Source organism: Lycorma delicatula, chromosome 8, assembly GCF_047948215.1.
Source record: "Lycorma delicatula isolate Av1 chromosome 8, ASM4794821v1, whole genome shotgun sequence".
Lineage (NCBI taxonomy): Eukaryota > Metazoa > Arthropoda > Insecta > Hemiptera > Fulgoridae > Lycorma > Lycorma delicatula.
Genome location: NC_134462.1, coordinates 94,057,808 through 94,079,806, shown reverse-complemented (window position 1 = coordinate 94,079,806; position 21,999 = coordinate 94,057,808). Strand labels below are relative to the sequence as shown.

The following is a 21,999-nucleotide window of genomic DNA, read 5'->3' as shown; positions in this document are numbered from 1 at the left end:
GTCGAGGATTATAAATAAATTAGTGCTCGCTTCGCTCGCCCTCCCTGTCTGGACAGGATCCATACGGTATTCGTTGTCTTCATGTTTTGAGAATAGTACTGATAAATAATAATTAAAGCCTGAAAAGTTTTCTTTTCTCCAACGTTTCCCTCGTTCTTCACATGGAAGCTATTATGCGCTCCTGCTGTAGACGAACATATCCCTTTTGGTTCCCCTTTTCATTACCTTAAATCTCGAAAAATGGTTAAGGACTGAAAATCGGATATGTTGTAAAATGCATAATTTGGACGTCGAAAACCGAGAATTAGATCGTCGTCTGAGAGGAAAAATTGACAACTTGTTAATTTTTACCCAAGGGGACTAGGGCCTCGATCTATGGCTTATAATTTGACCTAGTATCCTGAAAATTTGAAAGCATTCTGTCGGTTGATTCTTGCGTGATGCTGTTACAAACGGACAGAAGCGCCACAAACTTTCGCATTTATATATTAGAAAAAAAAATGATATGTTTTACCCAAAAATAATTGCATATTTTCGCAATAATTTTTTAAGTTTTCATTATACGATTCTATTTTAGAAAAATACAGTACCGTGTACATCAAACACAAACGCCGTTTTTAATGGTGCGCACTGTAGTTTCATGTTTGAAAATATTAGTTAATCATATTTATACTCTGGTACAATTCGTCCACAAAGAACATTTTAAAACCATATATTTATTTGTTCTTATACTGATAGACAATTAAATAAAAATAATAATGAAAAAAATATTACATTTATAAACAATCAAAAATTAATTAATTAATCGGTACATAAAATTTTATTTCATTAATAACTTCTGATATTTTTTGTATTTATTATTGAATTATTATTTATTGTAAAAACGTTTTTTAGTCAGAAGTTAATAATTATTATTAATAAATCAATATATTTAAATAAAAATAAAAAAAAGTTTAAAAAAGTGATGAAGTCGGATTCGAACGGATGTGCCTTCCCCTTGTACGATCCAAATATTTCATTAATTAAAATTTAATTTGTCTTTTACTCTGGAACCAATGAAATTAAGTACCACTTATTTGATTTCTCAAATTGAAATCATCGTTGAAATTCTCTCAATGAGATCTTATTAACGAAGTTAAGAAAAAGTCCAAAATCCTAATTTTTGTGGAGTTTAGGCTTTTTTTGAACACTTTTGGTTCAGTCGATTGCAATCAAAAAGGGAGATGCACAACTAAATGTTACAACATTCCTAAATCCAAAATTTCAACATCCTAAGGCTAATTTTTTTTTTAGTTATGCGACATACGTACCTACAGACGTCACGCCGAAAGTGGTCAAAATGGATCGAGGATGGTTTAAAGTAGATATTTCCGTTGAAATCTGAAAATTGAAATTTTTTGCGATCATAATACTTTCTTTACTTCGTATAAGGAAGTAAAAAAGAAATCGGGATTTTAAAAACATTAAATATTTCTTCACTTAGATTTACAGTAAGGAATCACAAGTAAATTGACAGAAGCATTTTTAAAAACCCTTTTTTTGTTTAATTTTATATTTTGAGTCTTTTAATTTAATTGTTTGTATTATTTTCATTTTTATATTTGATTTTTTCCTTTTGCTTTATTTTTTATATTTCTCACAGTATTCCTCTTAACTCTACCCTACAAGTTTTTAATGTGAGCACCTTTCGTTACACGGCACATATCCAATCGATAGGAAAGTTTATCTTATACTCTAACTAGCATGTTTGGTATAATGGAAGCGACATCCTGTGTCTCAAATCGGATAATCAGTAAGTAGCGGAGGCACATACACAAGATCTTTTAAAAAAACCTAAAGGAAAAAAATCTCATGGGATCAGATAGGGTGACCATGGAGGCCACCGAAAAGGAGTTCTCTTATCGGTTCCATGCCGACCGATCCAGCAGTAGAGGTAAACGTCATTCAACCGATCCGTACGAATTATGCCGGTGAATAGGTGCACCGATCTTGTTGCCAAAAAAAAAATGTCCCGTCCATATTGCGGTTGAGAAATTACAGATTTTTAAGATTGCGCAGGAAAGATCCCCTGACATGTTCAATCTTTTCTTCAGACACACTTTGTTGTCTCGTACTCGTCCGTTTAAACAGATATCGGGTCTGTTCAAACCGGTTACGCCGTCGATCAATATTATTGAAGGAACACAAACTTTCTGCGGAACGTAAGTTGAACTGTTACTACAAATTCACCTGTAGTAAATTGCAAAACAGAATGCAATTTTGTTCAGGAGTCATCATGTTTGGTAGTAACGCTGATTTTTATTTAACAAATAAAATGAACAAGATAAGCCAAATAACACTGGTGGCAAAAAAATCGTAGTTAAATATTAATTATGTACATTTTCCTGTTTGTTGCTTGCTCTTATTTAACCGGGTGTGAATACCAAGTAAACAGATTAAAAAAAGCAAACAGACCACTAATTTAGAGACGCTTCGAAAGTGAATGTTTTTTTAAAATTATTTTTATATTTGTTTAATTTGTCCTCTGCTTATTACAGTTAGATGAATTAGTGGAAAAAACTCGGTATTTATTCTGCGTTTGTGTTGTTCATTAAAAGTGAAACTCATCTTTCTGTGAATTTTATTATTATAAATATCTTGTTAAACAAGTCCGCGTAACCTGCCCAATAACGCATTCATTATTTATAATTTAATGTTCATTTAGTCACTATATATACTTCAGTACATAAACGGGTTATCGCAATGCGTACGATGAAAATAAAAGCTCGCTTCCACAAGGAAGATAGTCGCTCTGCAGGGTCATTATATGACTTTTTTCTCGTAACATTAGGCTCGTTCAGAATCCGAGTATTCTGCAATACAGTACTGTTTAACTGTTTTCTTAAACAGCAAAAATTCTTTCCACGATTATAATTAATTATAATTTTGTTCAATTTCAGATAATCTCTTTAAAAATGTTTAGCGCACTTATAAAAATGTCTTGTAGTACACAGTACAACAACTAATTGTTTGTATTAATAGATTATTATTATACTTCCTCCATCAAAGGAGTCATAAAATAAATGACCACGTTATACAAATAAAGGTTATTATAATATTTCATTTCAGTTAAATTTATATGTATGTCTTGAAATGGATATTAGTATTGTTGATGATTTTTATTATTATAAACATAATTAAATAATAGCCTATACCCTACAAATTATAATAATTTATAGCTTATAATTTATTTATAGCTTAGTCATTTTTTACCTATTCATGGGATAGCTGAGAAATTTTTGTATCGCATTGATGACTAATATTCAGTACTGATATTTAGTTTTCATTTTCAGTAAACTGATTTAGATCAATTCTTGGCGTATCCCGATATGAATGGTATAGTAGTTGTTTCCTTCTCTAACGTGTAGCGTATTAGTTAATGTTTTGTGTATATTAATCAATTATGATGTTTTTTGTTACTGAATTTTTTTTTCCAGTGGTAGAATTTAAATCCACCTAAATATCATTTTATGGTAATCTAATACGTAACGATCTAAGGACCTAAGGTTATTACTTGTTGAAAAAACTTGTTTTGCAATTTTTTTTATTTGGGTGGGCGGATAGTAGATGGGGGATGGTTTTTGAATAGTTGGGAGTAGGGAGGTGAATGATGGGCGATTAGTGAACATTGGATGGAGGGTGGTGAGCGGTGGGCGGTTAGTGGTCAGAGGGTGGTTGGAAATCGTGAAAAAATTTTAAATAAAATTTTTTGTATACGTTGTTTGTGAAAAAAATAAAAAACTGCAAGGAAGTTTCAGGACCTGTTCTACTGACGAAAATAAAAAAGAATATAAACTTTCTTGAAAATTTTGTTTCTTTAATACCTAATTAAAATTTGCCACGTTTTCATAAGTTTGTTTTTTTAATAAACTTTTAAGTTCTTACATTTGAATTTAGTTTCTGCGGACTTACCATTTTACTCGGAATCAAAATTTTCAATGAGTTTTATTTGAAGAATTTTTGTGGATATTACTCTTTTAGTAAAGTTAATTTACGCCAATCATAAAACAGTGTGTTTTTCGAGCCCAATATTTTGTCTTTTACCCCGGATTTATTGAAAACTACTAAAAATGTAGTTCTGGAACCTATTTCTTTTCCAATTCAGATCAGATTTCATTTAAGATCACTAAATTCACCCCTTAATTTTGGTCCTAAGAATTACCTGATTTTACCGAAGGCGTAGAAATCAGGGCGAAATCTTTCGTCAGCTGATACTCGCTAACAAATCGATTACGAACGTATGCTTATATGAACTTTCTCCCTCATTTTCACTAGTATAACATGTCCTGAAAATTTATTACTCTTCATGAATTACTATGTATATAGACATTGTTTTAATCATAAATAAGCTTTTCAGTATAATTAAAATTCTGGGATTAAAAATAAAAATCCCTTTCGGCACACCGGAAGGCGGAGGTAGATTGCACCGGTGCTAAGTAGGAGGTAAAAAAGATTTCCACTTTAAAATTAAGAACAACTTCAAATTTACTTAATACCACAATGATTGCATGTGAAAAAACTTTCACCTGTTTAGCATACGACAAGCCCATCTTCTTACAATTTCATCAAAACTTTGGTCATCCCTTGCCGTAAGGGTTGGTCATATCAAAAATTGTTTCAGACAAATGTTTTAGGTAATGTTTAGAGGACTAACGACCACCTTAAACCTATTCGGTACTGAGCCTATTAAGGAAGGCACAGTACCTTCCTGAAATTAAACTTTTTGTTTTCAAAACCCCATTTTTACCACCCCCTGGGCCAGTGGTTGGTGATATCAAAAACCTTTACTTAGATAAATTTTAGGCCCTTATCCAAAGAATAGTAGGCACTTTAAACAAATTCGATATTTTACTTAATAAGAAAGTTATAGAAATATTTTTTTATTCTGCTTTTACATGTTTTTTTGGTTTTGGTCATCCCTTGCCGTAAGGGTTACTCATATCAAAAATTGTTTCAGACAAAATTTTAGGTAATGTTTAGAGGATTAATATACACTTTAAACCGATGCGATACTTTGCCTTTTAAGGGAGATATGATTTTTTTTTGCCTTTTAAATCCATTTTTCCACCCCCTGAGCCAGTGGTTGGTTATATCAAAAAACTTTACTTACATAAGTTTTAGGCTCTTATCCAAAGAATCGTAGGAACTTCGATCGTAGGAATTCGATATTTTACTTAATAAAAATGTTATAGCAACATTTTGTTTTTTCAAAAAAGCCACCCTATTTCCACCCCCATGGTCCAATTTTTGCCGTTAACAAACTCGGCCGAGATTTTGGGTAGAGTTTTTTTTAGGGATTAATTTGAAAGTGATGACGCAAAATTACGACAGTTATCGCGCCCAAAAAAAAGTGATACATATATATAAATGCATTTATAAACTTTTGGGATCTGGGGGGTGTGAAACGCGAAGATATATCGAAATTTTTCGGAAGTTGAATCATGGTACCCACTACATTACAATAGGTAGCTTTCTTATGAAATGTACCTAAGATGACTTTAATAGAATAAGCTAATACTAGTAATAATCATGAGGTAAAATCCATAAATTAAAACACGATGTTATTTAGCGTAGAGTATACAAAACAAATAGAATACAGTTTACTTAACGATTTACTTGTGATTGCAAAAACAGCTTATAATAATTACAATAGTGATAATTGCAATTACTAATGCTCTGTTTTTTTTTTTTTTTAATTTTAGTGTATATTTAACGTTAATAAGACGAGGTTAGCGAGCGAAGCGAGAGTAGGTTCTGTTTGACTTAAATTTAAACTTCCTTTTTTTACGAGGGTTTCTCGTAAACTTTTTACGTTTGAGATTGGTATTGGGTGATTTTTTTTTTTTAAATTTCTAGTTATCGTTTCGACTCCAACCAGAGCTTATCTGCGTTTGTCGCCCTATACTGGCGGAGGTCTGAATAAGTAAATATTTCGGTCTTTCACCGACGTATTTGGTACGTGTCTATATTCACCGGAGAATAATCGACATTTGCCAGATATCGTACTTTCACGGTAACATATATAAATAACTTAAATACATGCCGTGTATTTCTTAATGTTTGATTGAACAATTTTGTTCAATTCAATACCCGTGTAACAAAAACAAAAACAATTTTCACAGCTTCCATTTTGGTTTATGTTTTACGAAAATATTACGAATAAAATGTTTAAAACGGAAATAAGTAGTTAAATTTGTATTTCAAATCAAAAACTTTTTAGGTTGATCTATTCTTTCGAAGAGAACGAATCATTAAGGATATCAGTTACAAAAAAAAATTATATATGCGTAAAATGTCATCTCTGCTCTTTTAGTAGAAGAGGAAAGTGAGTTGCAGCAGCAGAGAACTACGTGCTATACTGAAAACATTTAATGTACACTTCGATTCACTATAAATTATAAAACTGTTGTGATGCAAAGCAGTGACGAATGTGTTTAGTGTAGAAATGACGGATGAACTTTTACGTAAGAGTGTACCCCTTATCCCCTGACAAAGCTTATACAGTGTGGATGTAGTAGTAGTAATTAATATAATATTTCTATAATATATAATATTAATATTAATATTATATTTAAAAAAAATATATATATAATTTTTTTTTTAGTGGTTTTAATCTTTTTCTTTTCGTTTTTTGTTACAGGTAAGCTTCTACTTGGCTTAAATAAATCGTTTGCTACATTTAACTATGGTGATAATTATTTGAAATCTTAAGTGTTATCCGTATAACTTTGGTAAATATATTATCTACTTTAGTCAGTTATTGACCATGTTACGAAAATATACATAATATTTAAATATTGGGTTAGTCATTTTAAAATAAAGTAAAGTAAACAAAATAGAAAAAAAATAAAAATCCTTATTTATTTCTAATTTTGTAGGTTATAAAATTATATCTATTACTATAATAAGTTATAATTTATTGATTAACGACTTGTACATTTATCTGGTTTCATCAAGTTTAGATTATTCTTTATATATATATATATATATATATATATATATATATATATATATAAATCTTACTTTAAATGTAGGGTAGATGAAAAAAAAGGATAATAAAACTAAGTTAATTTAGTATTAAATAAGCGATTAAATGTAAAGAGAGTAGAACTATGGTAATAAGACTTGAGACCGGAAATGTCCTCGATCTGTTGGCTCACTACTTGATTTTATATAAAGTTATCCTGCATAGAAGAGGTCACTTACTTTTTCCCCACTTTTATTTGCTACAGTTATAACATATATATGGCAGTCGTTCTACACTATCAGTTTGACATCTATATGGCAGCTGGTAGAAAAAATATATATTACTTAAACAGTTCTGACTTTAATATATTTGGTATTACATCTAGTTTATATTTGGTTTTTTTTCTGACAACAGATTTTTTAACCGGTATTTGTAATCCTAGGGGTTTGCTGATATCATTGACAACTGTTCTACGTTCTTTATCTATCTCGATTGCAAAAATCTATTGATTTTTCTAAATATATACTTTTATTTACATTGTAACAACTAAATGAATGGGCGTATTTTGAAATTGCTGGTACCGAGATTTGGCTATAAATCACATTTTGACTTAAAAAGATCTAACTTTTGAGAATCTATTTTAATCTTATTCTATTCTATTTTAATCTATTTGAAAATCTAGTTTTAATCTACTTTTGAGAAATATTTGATTATTTATTATTTTATTTTTTTTAGCTTGTATTCAAATCAAATCAAATTACAATTTTTTAAGTGCTCCATTTGTATTTTAATCGACAAAAAAAACGAGGAGGCATATTAAATTCTATTCATTGATTTTTCCTTCTTTTTTTATATATATTTAAACCTTATTTTTAATTAAAATAACTGATTTTAATGATTATTATAATTTTTTTTTATTACAATTTTTTCTGTGGTCTATTATAAGATTTTTTAAATCTTACATTTACGTTGTTAAAAGACTTTTTCAAACGAAATATTACATACCTATGTAAAACGTTTAAAGATAGTTTCTATTTGTATGTCGTATTCACTACTTATACATAATCCAGTTAGCTTATAGAGTTCAAGTAAACAGACTGCGCGTTCAAGTGTTCAGCCGGCCGATTCACAAGCATTTCCTGCAAATTCTGATGCGTATAAAAGAAACTACGCGAAGTTAATATTCAGTAAGCACGCGTTAATTATACGTATATTTTAAATTTAAATAAATTAAGACACGTTAAATGGTCGATAAATATTTCTTACTTTGTTCGGCACATCTGATAATCCACGACTATTTTATACATTAAAATTGTTTATTGTGACGTAGTGTCCTTGAGTTTTTTAAGAGTTATGAAATTGTCAATTGTCCTCTAACAGTAAAAGTTCACTAACAAATATTTTAGATTAAATTGTGCGATAATAAACAAATGATAAATTCAATTCAGTTTTCGTCATCTGTTGCAAGAAATCTATAGTACTGTCAGTATCAAGAGATACTGACAGTACTATGGATTTGAAGGCTCAATTTTGTTTTCTATTATATTATACAATTCAAAATAGTTTGGTTCAACAGTAACCGTTACTTGTTTTATAGTTTTTCCATTTCCGCTGGCCCGTTTTGTCGATGGCTTTTAAGCATGAATTTTTAACACCAGATATTTTAAAAGTAGTATTTTCTGACGCTACGTAACTTTTGATTTGTCTTCAAATTAACTCGGTTGGGTTGATTTCACAATGGTAGAGAGGTAGTCGAAGTCCGGTTTTACCACTAGATCTTGCTAACTCGTCAATTTTTTACACATTAAAATTACACGATTTTACACTTTTAAATTAAAATTATACACTTTTAATATGCGAAACCCCTTGCAGTAATTGAACCTTAAGTTCATCCTCTTCAAAAATAACTTCTTTTCAATTAAGACCCATTTTTATATTATTCTTTTTACAAGACACGGCTGGAATTTTTTCCTTTTTTACATGAATGATAAGTGGTGTTGTTGAAGACAATATTAACCGAATTATCTTTTAGAAGAGGTAACACATCACTAAACCATTTCTCAAAAAACATGCTCGTTATCTCGTTATGATAGTCTCCTGTCGATTTAGATTAAAAAATCCACAGACCACCATGACAAACCCGGAATCACTAGTATTGTGTATAGATATGGCCACATTGTGAATCGGCACTGATACACGAGATGTGACTCAACAGGATCATGACAAACTCATTCACACAAATGCAACGTTGTTTATTCTTCACTTAAAGCTAACTGAATACGGTATAGTATTGGATTTTTGAAAGGTTGAGTTGAAACAGTGTATATAAAACCTACTGAGATACATTAATATGTTTTTTTAAATATTTGTCCAAGTCTTTCTTATGATGTATTCTACAGCGTATTCCTAAAGTGAGCAGAATAGTGTTTCACTTGTAGATCTGAATATTGCTTGTATTTCGATGGGCTTTGCCCCTGCTGATATGAAACCACATACTTGGCTCAGTTATAAATATAACAGGAAACCACTTCACTCCTCACTCTCCTTGAAATCCAAGCATGAGATTCTTGCTTTCTTGGCTATGGTTGTTCAGGGTGTTTATATTATTTTTGGGACTGTTTTGTGATTTATGTCAGGAGTAGCATTACAGTTATATCATTTAACATACAGTGATGTTCAATCTTATTATGTTATTCTGATAAAGTATTTTCGCGTGAAAATTCAATGAATGTATTTAAGAGAGCCTTAATTCAGATTCGGTATTAGACTCTTTCCTTGGTTTCTTTTTATTTCCGTTTTATTCTTATCGGTTTTTTGTTGCCGTTTCGTTTCTTGCGATGACTTGATTTCATAATGGTAGCGTTTTTAATAGGTTTGCTCTATTTAAAACAATTTTTTTCCTAACGTGTACGTTTCAATCTGTTCAATTATTGAACAATAAGCAACCTCTCCACGGCTCAGTGAAATTAGGACGATAGGTATGACATATAAATTATATGTAGTCTTGTAAAACTAAGGCCGACCATTCCCGAGACGTGTAATTAATTTAACCCCAGCCAGCAAAGTACACCGGTATTCACTGTCTATTATTCAAATCCGTATAATAGCAACTAACGTTTACTAGGATTTGAACCTCAGAATCTTGGAATTCGAAAATCTGCTGTTAAACAATTGATTTGCAATGACGAGTTAACCACTAGACCAGCCCAGTGGAATCAGTGTAATTAAATTTTTTTTTTTTCTTGTATTCATTTCTTTATTGATTCATCGATAATTAAAATATTTTCGAAACTATTATTGTTGTTTTTAATTATTGACAAAGGTAACTTATATATCAAATTTTTTTCTTTTAACTTCCGGATCGATCCACCATTAGGAATTCTTCAGAGTATGAAGATGAATGATTTGTAGCGTGTGTGAAAATGCCATGTCTGACCGGGATTCGAACCCGGAACCTCCGGATGAAAGACAGAGACACTACCACTCGCGCCACGAAGGCCGGCAATGTATATAAACTTGGTTAAGTATTACTTGACTTTCCTGGCTATTAATAATAAATATAAAAAAAAAACAAAAAAACAATATATTTATTTTTTTTAGAACTGGGGAATAAATTTTAACAAAAATTTTCTAAAAATATACATAGGTTATGCATAACAAATTTTCTTAAGTAAAGGTTTCTCTAAATCTAACACCTCCTTCAATAAAGTCTTTAAGTAAGAAAAATAAAGCTTTCAAAAATCTTTCCTAGATTTTAATTCCTTTCAATTCATTTTAATTTTTTAAAAAAATTGTAGATATTTCCTGATAGCTCTATATATGAAGTATAAACTATCGAAAGATTTTTGAAAGATATTTAAACCGAAGAGAGGTAGAACAAAAGGACAAAAACATACATTTTAGTTTTAAGAAGGGGGGGATTTTTTAAAATTATTTATATACGTATGTAGCTTTAATAACTTTCTTTAATAAAGGTTTCTCAATAATGCCTCTGAAGAAAATCGAGATTGGTTTTTTCGAAATATTTCCCCACCCGAACGAATTTTTAAAAAAAATTAGTATGATCAATGCCTCATTATATATAAATATTTGGGCCAAATTTTAAGAAAATTGGTTTGGTCAATCTTGAGGTATCAAACCAAAAACTGTGTGATACATATACATACATGTATGTCTAGTCTTTTTTGGTGTTGTGAATTAATTTGACCGTAAAACATAATGATTTGCAAAAAACCCGATACTTCGTTTTTCATATTATCACCGTACTTTCCACTTTATGTGGAAAGTAGTGAATGTAGCTATCCTATCTACATTCGCCTGGAAAGTAAAATTTTAATTATACAGTGGCGATTTATGTGATTCGTTTCAAATAAAATTATTTTGACAGTGAAATTTTTATCCATAGTTACTTATTTTATGTGTAATTGGGTAATAATACTTCTCGTTTTCCATTGTGAATCTGATCCTTATCGGTGTTTAAAACGGTCAATATATTAATCCAAATTATGGATTGTATGTATGAAAAATTGACGATATGTATAAACGAACAATATAACACCAGATTTTCCAATTTATATTAAGGTGAATTAATTTAATTATATAGAATTTTTATACGTGTAATGAATAAATGTCCTTGAATAATTCTCAACAGTATAATTTATTTAATGAGCATGGGTTTTGGTATTAATGCAAGTGTATTTACATGGTTACCGACTGGACGAACTATTAAATAAAATAGAATAGTAATTCATTTTATCAGTTTGAAATATCTAATTATAATTATTTATACTAATTTATTCAATGCTTTGTAGTTATTTAATGAATATATATTTTACTTGAATTTATGTTGTTACGTCGTTTTATTTAAATTTAGTTACATAATAAAACAAATAGTATTATGCAAATAGTGCGACAACTCGCTTACTAAATAAGCAGAAGTCTTGACGTTATTACTCGTTTAAAATATTTACTACAAAAGTTGCAGATGTGGTATTAGGAATTACAGTCCGGCTAAAATGAAATTTGCCCTGATATTTACGGTGAGTACTGAATAAGATGGAATAACTCACCGAGTTTTGTTACCTCTGTAATTTCTTTCTGATTGTATATGCATAGTATAATGTAATTTTGTTCCTGTCGTGTTGTATCTTCTCAGTCAGTTAATAAATTCTGGAAACTGACCTGCAATATACCTATAATTTTATCACATCCAATATAAATTTTAATTTTTAAAACTTAAATGTCAAGTTTATTTATTTGCTATAAAATGACTATTTATCTTGTAATAAATAAAATAAAATATAATTATTTTTAATAAATTTGTGACCTTGAAATTTATTACGTTATTCTTATTTTAATAATACAGTAGTAATTATGGTATTTTGCTTATTTACATAATAAATATATTTAATATGGTAAACTGTTTCAAAGAAAATAGTTAATGAGACGCAAAACATGATTTCTTGATTAAGGAAAAACTTTACCTTCTAGTAAAAATAATAATTGATGAAAATTTATTTTTATATTGTGACTCATCTCTTAGGTTCCTGTATCTCCTAAGATTAACCAGACTGAACGATGTTCGAAAAAATGTAATTTTAAAGCAGGGAATCGAAACTGTAATGTAGTTATTATTAATATTAATTCAGTTTTTAAGACAGATATATTTAAACAATATACATATTAATTCACAAAAATTGTAACAACGAACTTTCAAGGCATTTTCTGCTGGTGAAAATAAAGAAGAAATTTCATATAAACATAGGTTCGGAAACCCTTCGTTAGCGAATGTCGGCTGGCGAAAGTAATTTTTGCGCCTTCGATAAAAGTAAGCCAGCTTCAGATAAAAGTAAAGCCGATTGGAAGAATTAAAATGTAATTCTTAGGACGTAAATAAGAAGTAAATTTATTGGTTTATATTAAATCTGACCTGAAAAATTGAAAAAAATCCCTTTCGGCATCCCAGATGGCGAAGGTAGATTTCACCGATGATAAGTAGGGGATAAAAAAGATTTCCACCTTAAAGTTAAGAAAAACTAAATTTACTCAATAAGAGAGTGGTTGGATGTGAAAAAAAGTTTCAGATGTTTAGCATACGACAAGCCCCATCTTACAATTCCAGCAACATTTTGGTCATCCCTTGCCGTAAGGGTTGGTCATATCAAAAACTGTTTCAGACAAAGGTTTTAGGTAGTTTAGAGAACTAACAACCACTCTAAATCGATTCGATAGTGTGCCTATTAAGGGAGGTTTGATGTTTTTTGCCTTCAAAACCCAATTTTTTCAGTAGGCCCTTATCCAAAAAATAGAAGGAACTTTAAACGAATTCGATGTTTTACTTAATAAGAAAGTTATAGCGATATTTCGTTCTTTTTTTCGAAAAAGCCCCCCATTTCCCCCCCCCCCCACCGTCCGATTTTGGTTGTTAACGAACTCGACCGAGATTTTGGGTCGTTATATTTTATGTATCAATTTGAAAGTGATTGGCGCAAAATTACGGCAGTTATCGAATCCACAAGAAAGTGAAACATATATATATATATATATATATATATATATATATATATACATACATAAACTTATGAACTGACTTTGGTTTAGGGATATGGAGGATGTGAAACGTTTTTTATCTGCGATAAAAAACAAAATATTGGGGTCGAAAAACACATTATTTTATGTTTTGGCTAAAATGCTTATGTTAAATGGGTAATAAATACATAAAGTTTTCTAACAAAACTTGTAGAGAAATTGATTCTGAGTAAAATGGTATGAATAAAGATCACAGAAAGTAAATAAAAATGGTAAGAATTTCGAAGGTTATTAAAAATAAAACATGCAGATTTCAATTAAGTATTTAACGAATCAAAATTTTCAATAATTAAATTTCAACACCATTTTATTCAAAATCAAATTCTCTACAAATATTGCTTAAAATTTTTGTCAGTTTATTATTCGTGTAAGAAACTTATTTTACTCCACATATGAAATAATGTGGTTTCGACCCAGCGTTTTGTCGTTTACCTCAGATTTTATGAAAGCAACAAATACAGTGCTGCAACCTTTTTTTTCAATTTTTCAAGTCAAATTTTATCTAAAACTACTGAAATTCCCTGAAAACTTCTTAAATTTCCCATCTTTCGCTAACAAAGCATTTCTGAAAGTGTAATTATATGAATTTTTTTAGTTTTACCAGTAGAACATTCTGAAAATTTACATTTTTGGTGAATCGCTCTGTGTAATACACTATGTTGAATATCTTGTTTGTAGCAGAACTATGCCTCAAAATAATCATTATTATTGATTTATTTGTAAAATATTTCTAGTAAATCGTATGATTTTTTAAACATTTTATAATTGATTTATTATTGCTGTACGTATAGCAATTCTGGTATAAACTTATTTCTCCTTTCGTTGACAGTTGTATTTCACCATAAAATTAAAATTATCGTTTTTAAACTTCTTTAAGCAAAAGATATTGTGTGTAATATCATAATGAACAATTCTTTAAAAACTAATATTGGTGTTAGTTAATTTGTATTTATTTATTTCTGATTAAGCACTGAATTCTACTGAATTTTATTTTATGTCGGAATGGTAGTGAGGATCTCGACTTTTAATTTGTTAATTGAGGCATACTTAGGGGTCTTTTCCATCTGGTCTGATCGACAAGAAAATTTTGCCCCTATTTTCATGTTTTGAATCTAATGTTCCTACTCTAAGAGCGACTCTTATATAAATCATTGTGTCGCCACACCCGAATAATAATTTTTACTTTCCTGGCATTATAACTGTAGAGCTTGTGCGGCAAGAAGGAAAGTACGGTAATCAGTCAAAAACTGGGGTACGGGTTTTTGCATTTCTCGATGTTTCATGACCCAAGGACCCCAAAAAACCAGTGAGGGGTAAATATTCGCACGTAGCTACCGTTGTTGGCCTTTCTTCTTTCTTTCTTTCCTGTTTAGTCTCCGGTAACTACCGTTTAGATAATTCTTCAGAGGATGATATGTATGAGTGTAAATGAAGTGTAGTCTTGTACATTCTCAGTTCGACCGTTCCTGAGATTTGTGGTTAATTGAATGAAACCCAACCACCAAAGAACACCGGTATCCACGATCTAGTATTCAAATCCATGTAAAAATAACTGGCTTTACTAGAACTTGAACGCTGTAACTCTCGACTTCCAAATCAGCTGATTTGGGAAGACGCGTTAATCACTAGACCAACCCAGTGGATTACCGTTGTTCTCCTGTTTTTAAGTTTAATAACGTTTGACTGGATTAATCGATTTTCGTAAAATTCTGTACCGAAACTCGTGCATATGGGGCAATCTTTTGGTGAAACTTGGTATCAATATCTCTAGGGGCTGGGAAGTTTTGGAGATCAATTTTCTCAAAATTTTACAAACAGCTCTATCTTATATTAAGTTCAGTATATGCGTACACGCTTATCTTACCATTTAAAAAAAAAACAAATTCCCCGAAATACCTCCTTCCCCAAAAATTGAAAATAAACCATCTTTTTATTTATTGAATTTATTTGAACCGATGTTTATTTTACGTCTTTCTGGGCATATTATTAGTGAAAGCGAAAAAAAGTACGTTGAAATATTGGGAATGGGGAGCCCCAATCAAAAGTATAAAAATATCGATTTAAAAAAATTTTTCAAAACCTTTCTTAGTTTATTTATTACTTTTAGTTACAGTATTACAATAAAATTTCATCATAATTCGCCCCCACTCCCAAAAAATAAATCTTAGGTAACTCTTTATTGGTTGTATTTTTTAGTGGAAAATTATTTTAGTACATCTTCCACGTAACATAGTTAACGTAGAAAATAAAAAAAAAAATTGTGGAAGGTGATTTTGGAGGTAGGGAGCAGAAAAAACTAAAAAATACGGATTTTTTGAATTTAAAAATTTTTTTTGTGTAAATTAATTTTCCATTTATTTAACTAATGCCAGGAAAGTATTACAACTTTGTTGTCGGATTTTTTTAATTTATCTATTGTTATATTAAATAGATAGCGACTCTTATCCAAATGATTGTGACGCCATATCATAATAATAATTTTTTAATTAATATTCCATAAAACTTTGTAATCTCTTTTACCTTTGAAATGGTGTGCAAAAATGTTTTCTAGATTATTTTGTTCACGACGCAATAATTTTATTTGAGGTTGTGTATAAAAATGCATACGTAATTTATACATAATTATTCCTATTCTTTTATTATTATTTTGTATTTTATTTATTACTTGCGATATCTTTTTTTCTTAATATAGTATAAATTTATAATATAAATTGTAATCTGATAACAAGGACAAAAGCAATAATCTTCTCTGTCATGAAAACTTCTGTTTCGTAGGTGAATTTATATTCTATTAACCTTGACTATTAAAACAATTAATAGCCTCGAACTTGACTTCGCTGTTGCTAAGTTATAATACTTTGTTTTTTTTTTTTTAACTATTGCAATTAACTCGTTTATTAAAACGTAAATCTTCTTCGACCAGTTTTTTTTATGAGTTATCCAGTTATAAATCTACCCAAATATTGGTAGTTCAAGATATATACCAGAATACTTAATTGACTAACATATTATTTCTATTATTATATTAAATGATAAAAATTGAGAGCTTTAATATTAATTATAATTGGGAGCATTTTGTAGTGCTAAATATTAATTGCATAAATTATAATATAATAAGTAGTGATCCCAAGAGATAAAAAATCGACTTTAAAATGGGTTAATTTACAATCTCCGGATCTATTGAATGTAGAAAGTTTTACGTGGAATTTTTTTGGCCTTATAAATATTTATGATACTGTGAGGTAAAATATAAAATTAATATAATGATTAACAAAGCAAAATAAAAGTTTCTTTCGTACAGACGATTTTATACTTTTATAGAGAATCTTGTTCATTTTTTTAAACAGCCGCCGTATTGCAACTGGTCATCGGAAATGATTTTTTTAATATTCACATAAAAATTAGTATTTTGTTTTGCATACTTTTTCCGTCTTTCGATTACATTTAACTTATATGAATCGATAAAATGGAAAAAAACCCTTAACCTATATTTAAATATAAATTTAAATATATATAGATGTAAAAATGAAGTTTTTTTTTAAAAAAACTATAAAAAGTTTTTAAAAAAATATGTTTTTTTTTTTAACCTTTAGATTTTCTGAAGTGTAAAAACAGTTATGAAATCTTACTAATCATTAATTTGGAACTCTCTTCATATAGTAAAACTTTATAGAATTCTTTGTTTTTTAATTTTTTTTTTTAATTCCGTCCCAAATTTTTTTTAAAGTTTATTTTTATTTCAAATAAGCGAAAGAATACTTCATCATTATCGTCACCGTTAAGTATGAAACGGGATCCAAATAATTCATATAAAGAGGACCGTTACGTTAGCCTAAGGCTCTTTGAACCCGGGGTGGAACAAGGAACGCTGCAACTATACTGCCGTAACTGGGCATTTCGAGGTGGGGACCATCGTTAGAACGATATAACGCAGTTCGGTGGACTTCGGCACTGTGACGAGTTTTGTATCGGGAATACTGCAAATGAAATATCGGGAAGCGAGGGGGTGAGGGACAGCTCCATACGGAGCTGCCGTTTGCCCGTGCTTGCACGGGTGGACGGTGGTGATGAAGTGCGAGGACTCTCGAGCCCCTGAGCTAAAAGACTGAGTCCTGGCGGGGCCGTCCTCCGGGGGTTTCCCCGTTAGAGGCGAATCACAAAGGACCGAGTCCCGGTTGCTGGGTGATGGCGGCCGGGAACGGCATAGCCGGGGCTGGCGTTTCTCTCATCTGGCGGCTTGATGGGGGGGTCTGGTTCCGGGAGGCAGGGGAAAAAAGAGAAAAAAAGGCTCTTTAAAGAACATAAATAGTTATTATATTTTACCTTGTTATCCACAGGGAAATTCTTTGTTTTCAGAAGATCATTAGGTTACATATAATTATTCTATAATAATTTAGGAAGGAAACGGTTGGAAAAAAAAGAAAAAACTGGCTCATCAAAATACTGATCGACTTCTAGAATCTTGTCCTTTTTTCAAGTCCCCGTTCAAGTATTCAAATTCGTATAAAAGAAACTAACATTTACTAGGTTTTGAACCTCAGAATTTTCGACTTCGAAAATCAGTGTTTAACAATTAGTTTGCGTTGATGAGTTAACTTTTAATTAATTTTATTTATGTTTTTAAATTTGCATTAAGTAATTCAATTTATTTATATTTTTTGTATTATATGAATTACATTTTTAATTGTTTGTTACATATTTTATTAAATTATATTCATTTAACTCACTTTTATAATTTATTTTTTATTCATATATTGTTATAAAAATTGTTAAAATTTATACGTATTTACGATTATATTTCTTAAAAAATTTAAAATATTCATTTTAATTTTTTTTATGATTAATTCATTATATAAGCTGGAAGCTTGTGCGTGAAATGTTGTAGAGTATGAAAAATATCATGCCTGACTTAGGTTGGGATTCGAACGGGGAACTTCTGGATTAAAGGCTAAAATCTACCACTCCTCCACAGAAATCATCTTAATGTATTTATTTTTTAAATATTCCGTTATTTGTTTAAAATGTGTTATTGGATTATAACAACGCATCCTGCTTTGAAAACACTAGGATATTACATACATTCTGCATCTATATATATATATATTATCATTTTTCAATTAAGGTACGGAGGTGCTTAGGGTCACGGCTAAATAAACCTGTGTTTTATATGTATATACTTATCTTGTATACTTTCCGGATTATCATATGTTAAGACTCTCATTCATGGTACGCTCTTTCTCTAGAACTTTCAGGGTCACAATTTCTTCATTCATGCTACGCGGTTATTACGTCTTAATCTTTCTCCCTTTTGTTCAATAATGTAAAATTTTGTTCTGAAACAGATCTCATTAAAAGCAACTCCAATTATAAAAAAAATAATCAGAAAAATGTTTTTAAATTAGTACGTTTTATCATATCCCTTACCTAAAGTATATTCTCATTTATGTTTTATTTTGGAATAAAAACTAAGTTGGGTAATTTAAATGCAATGCTATTTATCGCGTTAGCTTCATATATATTAAATATAATAATATTTAAAGTGTAATAAAGTAACTCGGTCTGGCTGGATGTCGAACTCGATCACCAGGTTAACTCGGTATCTGGTGCGTAAGCCTCGTGGCTACATAAGTCTGTCGACCGTACAAGCGAAATTTGTTCTATGTTAGTTGTGAAATGATATTAATTTAGTTAGTGCCGATCGTCACCGCTAGTACTGCCACAACCGCGCGAATTAAATACGGTATGCGCGCGCGCTTTAGTTAGAATAATTGAATTAAATAAAGGGTAAAATATTATATTTAAATAAAATTATAAATACTTTAAATTAAGTTGTGTGTGTAAGCCGTACATCAGAAACAACCCGGCCGCGTTTCGGGAATGCCCTACAACTGTGTTGTCAGCATCTTTTTATTTAAAATAAATAAAACAAAAATTAATTGAAATGGATTGTATGTCCTTTTGCTAAATTGATATTCTAAACAAATTTAATGTACTAAAAATTATCATTAGAAGATACAGACTATACAAACATTTTGTCTTTTGATCGTGACCGTCAACTGGCTGCAATTTGTGTTCTTATCATACTTCAAAATATGAACAATGTATTCTTAAAATCTTACCATCTGGCTGAATTTTATCATAACCTATTATTTTCTAAGATTTTACTGAATAAATTTTACTTTTTTCAAATTGGGTTATTGTGGAAAGATGTGTAACGGTTTTTGGAGAGATTAGAAAATCAAATTTTGTGGTTTCATTAATCTTTTTTACTTAAAATTTCAAAAACCCTTTTCAAATAAATAGCGTTCACTTTTTCACTGTATTTGTTTGGGATTGGCTGAAACGCATTATTTTATATTTCTTTCATAATATACAGTAATGTTTTCCTTAAATCGTATCGATTCGATATTTTATTAAAATATTGTTTTAATATAAAACCGATAAAATTTTATTGATCTCTCTTTGTGCCAACCCATATTCCCCATTAATGGGTGCATGTGTGCTTAATTACACTCAACGGCAGAAGCCGATATATTTCGTAAATTAGGTGGGTTACTTTGTTGCACAATATCCCAAGTTAACTTTGGCAACAGTGCCCATAGTATTGTTGTATAATGTACTGATGTTTAGTAACCATTTTATATATTATAGAACGATGGAGTTGACCCACCGGGTTGGTCTAGTGGTGAACGCGTCTTCTCAAATCAGCTGATTTGGAAGTCGAGAGTTCCAGCGTTCTAGTAAAGGCAGTTACTTTTATGTGGATTTGAATACTAGTTCGTGAATACCGGTGTTCTTTGGTGGTTGAACATACCTCAGGAATGGTCGTACTGAGATTGTACAAGACTACACTTCATTTACACTCTTACACATCATCCTATGAAGTAATACCTGAACGGTAATTCCCGGAGGCTAAACAGGAAAAAGAAGTACGATGAAGTTGTCCATCACCGTCAACCTTTATTGTATCTATTATGTAAAACTACTTTTAAATCTACTTTTATGTCCGTAAAATAATAGCGGGGTTGTAAATGGTTATAGCTTCGAAAGAAAGCATTGTAGAGAGATGAACTATACTTTAAATGAAGAGAAACACTCTTTCTTACCTGTTAAGTATCTTTCGATGTGTGCTCCCGTAGTTGCCCTGCAACTAAACGTCAAGACGATATTCATTCTCTTGCAATAAATGGCAGAGAACAGTCAGCGTGGTAGAAGAAACAGCTTCAGTGATTGTTTCTTTTAAATGGTCCAGATTTCGAACTTGAACATAATATTCTTGGGCTTTTTTTTTTACTTACCCAAAAATAGAAAATATGAGAGTAAGGTCTGGAGACCGTGGTGGCCAGGCAATCTTCTCTCCGACCCATCGCTGAGGAAATGTTTCGTTAATAAAATCCTGGACGATTGCCGCAAAATGTGGAGGAGTTCCGTCTGACTAGAAAACGAGATTCTCCGGTATTTGGGGTACTGCATACCCTTCAAACATATCCAGGAAAATGTTCCCGTCATTATTTTATGAGAAAAAAACCAATAACTCTGTTTCGTCCAATAGAGTACCACACATTCACTTTTTCACTGTCACGCTGATGTTCAAGAACGGCATGCGGGGCTTTAGTACTCCATATACAAACATTATGTCGATGTACTCATCCAGAAACAAGAACCGTTGCTTCATCACAGAAAATGAACTTGTTTACAACAATCATCATTCTGCTCTAATCTATCCAGAATGTTTACAGCAACATCAGATCGTTTCACTTTGTGTCCTATGGATAAAGTTGTAACACCTGAATTTTGTACGCAGTGAAACGTAACCGTCTTTTTAACAAATTGTAAACAGTTGTTTTAGGAATGCCCTACTGCAAAACACTCGCACTGATTCCTACGGTGTACGCAAGAAACTAGTTCGCACTTAATCTGAGATACGGAAGAGGACATGTCTTGTTCATTGGTCTAATTTTTATCTGTATTTCTGTTCTGATTATATTGTTACCGTAGTAACTTGCGAGGGCGTTAAATGATAACTTAATCTGAGATACGGAAGGGGGAATGTCTCTTACATTGGTCTAATTTTTATCGGCTTTCTATTCAGATTCCATTGTTACCGTAATAACACTAGTTCGGACTGCTTCAATCGTTCCTACACTGATGTTTTTCCGGGACGTGTTTGTTTCAGAGCTACGTTTTTCTTTGAGTTTTTGTTTCATTGCTGAATATTGTTTTCATATAGGAAATTTTCATTGTATTCACGACGTTACTCACGCCTAACACGTGTAACTGATTCAAGTGTAACAAGCTAATCACACCTTGAATCTTCCTGGACCACTTCCATGATGACTAACGCGCATGTGCTGCTTGAGTGTACGGAAACATAATGGGCATACTCTAGCTCTCACATATAAACT

General features: G+C 30.8%; 1 protein-coding gene across 4 annotated transcripts in view; it reads left to right on the top strand.

Annotated features, from left to right (window-relative positions):
- ssp6 (PDZ domain-containing short spindle 6) overlaps positions 1-21,999 on the top strand; it is a 390,763-nt gene that overhangs the window by 217,674 nt on the left and 151,090 nt on the right. Inside the window, exon 1 of one of the 4 annotated variants that reach the window (XM_075374053.1) lies at positions 6,680-6,770. The exons of the other annotated variants lie outside the window; for them this stretch is intronic. The gene's annotated coding sequence lies outside the window, so the exon portion shown is untranslated. Of the gene's footprint in view, positions 1-6,679; positions 6,771-21,999 lie in introns of those variants that run through there. 4 annotated transcript variants of the gene reach the window in all.